Source organism: Psammomys obesus, unplaced genomic scaffold, assembly GCF_907164565.1.
Source record: "Psammomys obesus unplaced genomic scaffold, mPsaObe1.curated_primary_1811, whole genome shotgun sequence".
NCBI lineage: Eukaryota > Metazoa > Chordata > Mammalia > Rodentia > Muridae > Psammomys > Psammomys obesus.
The window spans coordinates 24,483,033-24,494,034 of record NW_026596095.1 but is presented as its reverse complement, the minus strand read 5'-3'; the positions used below and the strand labels follow the sequence as shown (position 1 = coordinate 24,494,034).

Sequence of the window (11,002 nt, the reverse complement as noted above, 5' to 3'; positions counted from 1 at the left end):
CATACATACATACATACATACATACATACATACATACATACATACATGAGAAAAAAAGCAAGGCTATACAGGGGAAGGAAGGAGGAGAGGAGGATAAATAGATGGGTATAGAGAGATGTATATGGTCAAAGTATTGCTTCAATAAAAATATCTATGAAACCACCACTGCGCAAATAAGGACTCTGGCCTTAACAGGACCTCTATGTGACAACAAATTTTACCTTGCAGTCATGCCACCTCTGCTAATCCATATATGAGAATAGATAGAGTGAACAATAACAGGATACATTTTTACCTGCCAGGGAGTACTATCATGTAAAGAAAAAAATGCATACACTAGTATCTCATGCAGCTTTGGTTCTTTGATTATACTGACATTCAAACCTCAGTAAAAGATTTTTAAATCTACAAAAAAATGAAACAGCTATTTTTGAGGACGGAGCCATCTATTTTGAGATTAAAAACTACTCTTCTCACACCTGGGATCAAAGTGAACTATAGACGGTAAGTAGAAGCTAAAATAAGTATTATGGCCCCCGTGTTGGTTATCTTGATTGTCAACTAGACTGAATCTGGTATCAGGTAACTAAGAGATGAGGCAGAAGGCACACCTGTAAAGGATTTTCTCACATTTGAAATGGAAAGAGCCACTCCAAATCAGGGTTCCACATTGTAGCGGCCATACAAATACAACGAAAGCTGAAAAACAAAGCTGTGCTCTTAGCCTGCTTGCCTGGCTTTTCCTGCTGCTGCTTCTGATGCCTCCCCCAGTGATCAACCAGAGCCCTGCTTCCTGCTTCTTTAAGCATCCAGTGTGGACTCAAGAACAGTAGCTCTCCAGGTACCCTCCAGGCTTTCAGTGCCAGACTGGGACTGCAGAGGCCTTCACCCTCCCAGACTGAGCAACTGCCAGTTCTCAGTCTGTCCAGAGTGAAGGCAGCCATTGTTAGTCTAGCCGGCCCTCACTGAGTACACTAACCTAACAAATGTCCTATGATTACATATTCACTTTAGAGACTCCATTTCTCTAGAGAACTGCGACTACCACATCCTCCAGTGTGACACTGAGTTAGTAGTGTAAAGGCACTATTATCTGGAGCCCTGTCAACATTCTTATTGTTACAAATGTAGCAGATGGTAGGATGGATTTGAACTGATTAGACAGCATTTTTCTACAATTGTTTTCTTATTTCTTATGTAAAATGTTATTCTTCTAGTGGAATTCAAGGGTGAAAAGTCATTTAGAGTTTCTGACTGCCCTGCCAATTCACAGTAAATCTAAATACCTGCAAAAAATTTAGACAATCAGTAGACGAGACAGAAAGCACTGAATATAACTAGAACATTCATTTGAGGAAAAAAAAATTGAATGTAAGTGATTGTTTGCACATTATTGTTGCACATTGATTCAGAAAGTTCTCAGCTCCTTCCATAATACTGATGAACTCCTTCCAACTCATTCTGAATCTCTGCACTGATATCTGATTTCTAGTTGACAACCTGGAAATTACTCACTGGTTATTAAATTCTAAGCACAGTGACAGAAATATGTATGTTGAAGAGAAAGTAACGCAAATAGACGGTACAATTGGCAGATGTCAAACTTGTTTCTTCCCACTCCTTTCTGATCTGTTCAGAATCTGGTTATGCAATCCCAAAAGTAGTCAGAAGTGAGTGCAACAAGAGTTATGTAGCTTTGCAAATCAAAAGACAAGAAATCCTAGCTCAAGAATATATTTTCGCGTGTGTATGATATGTGTATGTTGTGTACGGTGTGGCTGTATATGTTGAGGCATGTTTACACAGACACAGGCACCTGTGGAGGCCAGAGGTTGACGGTAGCTGCCTCAATCACTCTCTTCGTATTGACGGAGGCTGCCTCACTTGAAGCCAACTCAACGCTTTGGCTAGTTTGGGCTATTTAGCTTGCTTGCTTCTGGGACAGCCTGTTTCCGCCTCCGAGAGCAAGGGTTACAAGGGTTTGCCACCCTTATCACACATTTACATGGCTTCAGGGAATCCATGATGAAATCTTGACACTAGTGCAGGAAGCAGTTGACCAGGGCGCCATCTCCGCGGACTACAATGTTAAAACAATTCCTCTGCTTCAAGTCCGTGGCCTCTTCATTCATTGTTGTTAAAGGTATATATGTATATGAGTATTAATGTATCACTAAATCTGTAAGTACAACTGGCTCAGTCTAGATAACGTTACTTATATGCACATTCTCCAGAGATGACAGTTTCATATTGAATAACCAACTGGTGTGCTCTTCCCTGGAAAAGACTTTCTCAGGCTCTCAGCATTCCTTAGTTACCTATAGCTCTTTGGGTAGAGTTAAGGCCTCCTGTTAAATGGGAGTTGAATAATTCTCTCTCTTTTTCTCATTCTCTCTCTCCCTCTCTCTCCCTCCCTGCCTTAGCCCACCCCACCTGTCTAAGGAATGACACAGTTCACTTTTCCTTCCTGTGGGTCATGCTTTCTCATGAACACAGTCATATAGTCCTCCTTGCCTAGATTAAGCAAGGTTCCATAGTGTAATGACAACCTCCAGGACACAGGGACAATGCTGATAGAGCTCTCTCTGTCTGTCTGTCTGTCTCTCCTCTTTGTCTGTCTCTGTCTTTGTCTCTGTCTCCAACCTCATGCCAAGCAAGCAGGCCTCAACCTTACTATATGTCATGTGTCTGAATATGACCTTGACCTTTGGATCTTCTTGTCTCTACGTCCGCAGTGCTGTGTTACCATGTCTGGTTTTATATGGCTTTGTGCACGGTAAGGAAAGCACTTTATTGAGTTTGATGATATCCCCAGCTTGGACAATGTTTTCTTTTACTAAATTTACCTGGACCAGACAACTTTGTCTTTCTTGTCCACCCGTCTGAATAGAAGAGAGTTTGTTTTTATCCAAGCTAGACAATTGGCTTCCACATTTTGAGTACTTTGTAAGTAAGAAAATATCCCTTTACTAGGTCATGGGTTGAAAGGCAACTACAGCTACTAAAGAAAACCTTCTTTTCATGAATTGATTCCCATGTATTCATCACACAGTACCACTCCAGGACTATCCAACTGAGCTCCCAAAAGTGACCATTAAAAAAGGAAGGAGAAAGGATAACTCCTTTCACTGCAATATACATCTAGTAACATGCTAGAGGACAATGGGATGATGACGATGATAATGGTGATGAGGATGATGATTTCTGAACCTAGATGGGCATCTCTGCTGCTGTCTTCTGTTCCTGATGGAAAAAAAAAAAGCTTGGGCACCATTATATACTCCGTAGACAACAGAGACACCATAATAATAGCTGGGCAGTCGTCACAAGCAGTGCACTGAACAATGACATGTTACTCAGAGTGATGACCAGCTTGGTCAGGCCAGTGCTGGACATTTAAGTGTTTATTGGTTCATTCGCTTTTTATTGTTTGCTATGAAAGATAATTTTCATATGTTTTATAAAATACCAAACATTAATTGTGAGAGAATTTAATCAGTGCTTCTTATAAGAACCCAAATCAACCCCAGAAAATCTTCTAATCTGCTTCTAGGAAAGCCAAAGGCAGTTTGCTGTGAAGCGAGTCCAGGGCAGCCTTGAAGGGGAATAAGAAAGGAATCTGCATTGCCCTGGCTCCTGGTCCAGATGAGGAATATATTGATTAAAAGTTGCATGTAATTAATGCTTCTGAGTATTTTCATTGTTTTTGGATTAACAATTATTGTAGCATGAAATTTATCATTTCTATCTGGTCTCCTTGAGTTAGTAGAAGGGTTGCATTCCTCAGCTGATCATGTAGTAAAAACAAATCTTCTTGATTAGTTGAGAATTAGGAAACCTTAACTGAGACTGCATTTTCAACACTTGGTTCAAATGGTTTTGTGCACATATATATGGTTCCTAGATCCAGAGAGAAAGTGCCTCTTGATGGTATGGTCCCTAGATCAGGAAAATGGGTGGCTCTTCAATGGAGCTGGACCACCAGTTCTGAGCCAGTGTATGGCAGGGAGGACCATCTTTATCCATGCAGTTTCTGTATGGTGCCCCTGCAATAAACTACAGGTCTATCAGCACTGTTCCTGTGTCTCCTAAGTTGTCATTACTCTATGGAACCTTGCCTAGCCCAGGCACAGGAGAACTGGACTCACAAGTAAGTGTCATGTATAGGAAGGAAGACTAAACTGTTTCATCCCTTTTACACAGGTAGGGAGGGCCACGGGAAGAATGTTCTACAATCGAGACAGCAGTCATTTTTCTGGCAGCTTTTCTTATAGGTTGTTTTTAGACAGTCAATGATGCTCTCATTGACACTAACCATTAAATGTTCAGGGTTTGAACATCTATAAAATAATCTGTGGTAGGGGGCAAGATGGCGACGCCGGGAGGACTCTCATTCTGAGGAGCAGCACAGCAGGATTGGCACAGTGACCAGCAATCAGAACTCGCGGCCATAAAACACAAGTGATTGTGTTTCACAGGTGAGAGGATACCCCATGGTGGGGGATTCAATCAGCTTTAACTCACCCGGCTAAACCTCGGAAGAGATCCCGGTTCCGCCAGGCGCTTGGTCGCCAGCCCAGAGCTACACGCCAGTGTGATCCGGTCACTGTCTCAGACTGAACTGTGGGCCCACAGCACCATAGACTGGATTTCCCAGTCGAGAGATAACCCCTCGGAGCAGGAAACAATCGGGACCGACCTCAGGTTACCCAGACATCCCCTGGAAAAGACTCGGGTTCCGCGGGTGCCCCAAGAGCCAGCCCGGACCCAGAGCCGGGACTCAGGCGCCTGCACGGAGCCCTGCCTGCGCTCCTGATTCGCCGCCTCAGATAGAACTGTGGGCACCAGGGCACCAGGGCACCAGACTGCGTGTGTCTGGCAGGAGGAAACCCCCAGCAGAGGGGGTCAGCAGCTCTAACGCTTAGGACACGCAGCACCAAAACACTTCCTGGACTCACGCAGACTCTAGTGCAGGCAGGAGCGCTGTGCTCTGCTGCCATTATTGAGTTCCCATAGGGCACTGGGACACACAGCTGCATCCTCAGACCTACAAAAGCCAGAGAGCCATTACAGCAGCCCTCAGATACTGTGCCAGGGATCAACCAGTTGTCCCTGGCTGGACTGTCAAAACAATGGGAATCCCTGGTCCTTCAGGGGGGCTGCACCCACAGCGTCTGGACCAGAGCAGTGCCTGCAGCTGCCATCCCAGACAGAGACACACAGCTTCTGGTCCAGAGTGAGGCACCCAGCCTCCAGACCAGAGCAGTGCCCCCAGGCGCCAACTCAACCTAGGTGCACATTCTCCAGGTCCAGAGCGGAGCAATCAGCCTCTGGCCCAGAGACTTGCTGAGTGCACCTCCCACTTTCCCGGACAGAACTGTGCGCCCCAGGATAACAGACTGAGTTTCCCTGTTGGAAGAAAACCCCACAGCTAGGGAATCAGCAGTTTCTTCAAGAAGACTGTACATGGAAATTTAGTGAGCAGCAGAACACTAAATTTATAACAAGAAACCCAGCAGAGGGGCAGCTGTCTTGAGAAATTCTATGGGTAAGAGGAGATCCCCCCTTGCCTAACATAGACCACAGCTACTACTCAGGGCTATAAACCTGAGGTGAGCAGTGGCAACTCCTGAGAAACACTGGCCATACAGTGACCATAACCAAAAAGCAGAGAAGGACTCCTTCAGGAAAAATCATCTTCCGGCCAAGGGGATACTCCCTACCTCAGGCCTCCAGGAAGCACAGAAACCAATAGCCAACACCTAAATCAGCCCAATGGGTAGAGGTCAGCGTAAAGGCTCAACAAAAGACAGAGCAATATGGCATCTCCAGAACCCAGCCATCCAGGGGCGAATAGCCCTGAACAATGCAGCATAATAGAAAATCAAGAAGATGACCTTACATCTATGTTGATGAAGAGGATAATAAAGGAAACAAATAAAATACGTAAAGAATTAGAGGAAGATAAAACCAAACAGATCATGGCTATCCGTAAAGAAATGGAGGAAGATAAAGACAAGCAGATTAGGGCCATCCGTGAAGAAATACAGGAATATGCAGCCAAACAGCTTGTGGTCTTCAGAGAAGAAATAATTACATCACTGAAAGAAATAAAAGAGACAGAGTTGAAGGAACTAAAAGAAAAAGAGGAAAATACAAGCAGACAGGTGAAGGAAGTAAACAAAACAACTCAAGACCTGAAGATAGAACTAGAAAAATTAAAGAAAACACAAATGGAGGAAATAATGGAGAGGAAGAATTTAGGGAAGAAAACAGGAACTACAGAGGTAAGCATAACCAACAGAATACAAGAAATGGAAGAAAGAATCTCAGGTGTAGAAGATACAATGGAAGAAATCGATGTATCTGTCAAAGAAAATGTTAAATCCAAAAAGTTCCTGACACAGACCATCCAAGAAATCCAAGACAATATGAAAAGACAAAACTTAAGAATAATAGGAATAGAGGAAAAAGAAGACTCCCTTCTCCAAGGCCCAGAAAATATTTTCAACAAAATCATTGAAGAAAATTTCCCCAAGTTAAAGGAGAAGCCAATAAGGATACATGAGGCCTACAGAACACCCAACAAATTTGACCAGAAAAGAAAATCCTCCCGCAACATAATAAACAAAACAGTAAGTATATAGAACAAAGAAAAAACACTAAAAGCTGCAAGGGAAAAAGGCCAAGTAACATATAACGGCAAACCCATTAGAATCACACCTGACTTTTCAACAGAAACTATGAAAGCCAGAAGGGCCTGGACAGATATAATGCAGACCCTAAGAGAACACAGATGTCAACCCAGGCTACTATACCCTGCAAAACTCTCAGTCCCCATAGATGGAGAAAACAAGATATGCAATGACAAAAACAAATTTCAACAATACCTACACACAAATCCAGCATTACAGAAGACACTGGAAGGGAAAATACAACCCAAGAAAATTAGCTTCTGTCAAGAAAACACAGGAAATAATTAACCTTACTACAGCAAAACAAAAAGCAACCAAGCACACAACCTTATGAACACAGCCAACATCAAATTCAAAGGATCTAACAGCCACTGGTCATTAATCTCTCTCAACATCAATGGACTCAACTCTCCAGTAAAAAGACATAGATTAACAGAATGGATACGTAAACAAAACCCAGCAATCTGTTGCATAAAGAAACACACCTAAGACACAAAGATAGACATTACCTGAGGGTAAAAGGTTGGAAGACGAATTTCCAAGCAAATGGACCCAAGAAACAAGCAGGAGTAGCCATTCTAATATCTGATAAAATAGACTTTCAACCAAAATTAATAAAAAGAGATGAGGAAGGACACTTCATACTCATCAAGGAAAAATTCCACCAGGAAGACATCACAATCCTGAACATCTATGCCCCAAATAAAAGAGCACCCACATTTGTTAAAGAAACATTGATAAAATTTAAACCACATATAGATCACCACACATTAATAGTGGGAGACTTCAACACCCCACTCTCAACAAAGGACAGGTCAACAAAACAGAAATTAAACAAAGAAACAATATCTCTGACAGAGGTCATGAATCAAATGGACCTCACAGACATTTACAGAACTTTACACCCAAACACAAAAGAATTTACCTTCTTCTCAGCACCTCATGGAACCTTCTCCAAAATAGACCATATAGTTGGTCACAAAGCAAGCCTCAACAGATACAAGAAGACTGAAATAATCCCTTGTATCCTGTCTGATCACCATGGAATAAAGCTGGACTTCAACAACAACAGAAATAGCAAAAAGCCTACACACACATGGAAACTGAACAACTTGTTACTAAATGACAGCTGGGTCAGAGAAGAAATAAAGAAAGAAATTAAAGCCTTTCTAGAACTCAATGAAAATGAAGGCACAACATACCCAAACTTGTGGGACACAATGAAAGCAGTGCTAAGAGGAAAGTTCATAGCACTAAGTACCTTCAAGAAGAAATTCGAGACAGCTCATTCAAGCAACTTAATGGCCCACTTAAAAACCCTAGAAAAAGAAGAAGCAGACACACCAAAAAGGAGTAGATGGCTGGAAATAATCAAACTCAGGGCTGAAATCAATCACCTAGAAACAAATAAAACAATTCAAAGAATCAATGAAACCAAGAGCTGGTTCTTTGAGAAAATCAACAAGATCGACAAATCCTTAGTCAAGCTAACTAAAAGGCAGAGAGACACCACCCAAATCAACAAAATCAGAAATGAAAAGGGGGACATAACTACAGACACTGAGGAAATCCAAACAATCATTAGGACTTACTTCAAAAGTCTATACGCAACAAAATTTGAAAATCTAAATGAAATGGACAATTTTCTTGATTGATTTGACTCACCAAAGCTGAATCAGGACCAGGTAAATCAATTAAATAGTCCTATATCCCCCAAAGAAATGGAAGCAGTCATCAAAAGTCTCCCATCCAAAAAAAGCCCAGGACCAGATGGCTTCAGCGCAGAATTCTACCAGACCTTCAAAGAAGAGCTAACTCCAATTCTCTTCAAACTATTCCACAAAATAGAAACAGAAGGAACATTACCAAACTCATTCTATGAAGCCACAGTCACCCTGGTACCTAAACCTCACAAAGACTCATCAAAGAAAGAGAATTTCAGGCCAATCTCCCTTATGAACATTGATGCAAAAATACTTAATAAAATACTTGCAAACCGAATCCAAGAACACATCAAAGATATTATCCACTATGACCAAGTAGGCTTCATCCCAGGTATGCAGGGGTGGTTCAATATACGGAAATCCATCAATGTGATCCACCATATTAACAAACTGAAAGAAAAAAACCACATGATAATCTCCCTAGACGCTGAAAAAGCATTTGACAAAATCCAACATCCATTCATGTTTAAAGTACTGGAGAGATCAGGGATACAAGGCACATATCTAAACATAGTAAAGGCGATATACAGCAAGCCTATAACCAACATCAAACTGAACGGAGAGAAACTTAAAGCAATCCCACTGAAATCAGGGACAAGACAAGGCTGCCCACTGTCTCCATATCTCTTCAACATAGCGCTGGAAGTCCTTGCTAGAGCAATAAGACAGTTGAAGGAGATCAAGGGGATACAGATGGGAAAGGAAGAAGTCAAATTATCACTATGTGCAGATGATATGATAGTATACATGAGTGACCCCAAAAACTCTACCAGGGAACTCCTACAGCTGATACTCCTTCAGCAAAGTGGCTGGATACAAAATTAACTCAAAAAAATCAGTAGCACTCCTGTATACAAAAGACAAAAGGGCTGAGAAAGAAATTAGAGAAACAACACCCTTCACAATAGCCACAAATGACATAAAGTACCTTGGTGTAACCCTAACCAAGTAAGTCAAAGACTTGTATGAAAAAAATTTCAAGTCTCTGAAGAAAGAATTAGAGGAAGATATGAGAAGATGGAAAGATCTCCCATGCTCATGGCTTGGCAGGATTAACATAGTAAAAATGGCCATCTTACCAAAAGCAATCTACAAATTTAATGCAATTCCCATCAAATTGCCAACACAATTCTTTACAGACCTGGAAAGAAAAATTCTCAACTTTGTATGGAATAACAAGAAACCGAGAATTGCTAAAACAATCCTCTACAATAAAAGATCTTCTGGAGGTATCTCCATCCCTGATCTCAAGTTGTACTATAGAGCAACAGTTATAAAACCTGCATGGTACTGGCATAGAAACAGAATGGTGGATCAATGGAACCAAACAAAAGACCCAGAAATAAACCCACACACTTATGGACACCTGATTTTTGACAAAGATGCCAAAACCGTACAATGGAAAAAAGATAGCATCTTCAACAAATGGTGCTGGTCCAACTGGATGTCTACATGTAGAAAAATGAAAATAGATCCATACTTATCACCCTGCACAAAACTGAAGTCCAAGTGGATCAAAGACCTTAACATAAAACCAGACACATTAAATTGGCTAGAAAAAAAAGTGGGGAATACCCTAGAACTCATTGGTACAGGAGAAAACTTCCTGAACAGAACACCAACAGCACAGGCTCTAAGAGCAACAATCAATAAATGGGACCTCATGAAATTGAAAAGCTTCTGTAAAGCAAAGGACACTGTCACCAAAACAAAACGACTGCCTACAGATTGGGAAAGAATCATCACCAACCCTTTATCTGAGAGAGGACTCATATCCAATATATATAAAGAACTAAACAAGCTGAAAAGCAATAAACCAAGTAATCCACTTAAAAAATGGGGAACAGAGCTAAAGAGAGAATTCTCTGTAGAGGAATATCGAATGGCAGAGAAGCACTTAAAGAAATGCTCAACCTCATTAGCCATTAGGGAAATGCAAATCAAAACAACCCTGAGATTTCACCTTACACCCATCAGAATGGCCAAGATGAAAAACTCAAGGGACAACACATACTGGAGAGGTTGTGGAAAAAGGGGAACCCTTCTCCACTGCTGGTGTGAATGTAAACTAGTACAACCACTCTGGAAATCAATCTGGCGCTTTCTCAGACAACTAGGAATAGCGCTTCTTCAAGATCCAGCCATACCACTCCTAGGCATATACCCAAAAGAGGCGCAAGTACACAAAAAGGACATTTGCTCAACCATGTTTGTAGCAGCTTTATTTGTAATAGCCAGAAGCTGGAAACAACCCAGATGCCCCTCAACTGAAGAATGGATGCAGAAACTGTGGTACATCTATACAATGGAGTATTACTCAGCAATGAAAAATAAGGAAATCATGAAATTTGCAGGTAAATGGTGGGACGTGGAAAAGATCATCCTGAGTGAGTTGTCCCAGAACCAAAAAGACACGCATGGTATATACTCACTCATATAAACATACAATATAGAATAAACCCACTAAAATCTGTACATCTAAACAAACTAAGCAAAAGAGAGGAGCCTAACTAAAATGTTCAATCCCCATCCTGAAAAGCAAAGAGAATGGACATCAGAAGAAAAAGAAAATAGGAAGCAATC

The 11,002-nt window shown here is 41.5% G+C and overlaps 1 protein-coding gene across 3 annotated transcripts in view; it reads right to left on the bottom strand.

The window, feature by feature from the left end:
- The window catches only part of Emcn (endomucin), a 100,357-nt gene that overhangs the window by 1,354 nt on the left and 88,001 nt on the right, over positions 1-11,002 (bottom strand). The window lies entirely within an intron of this gene.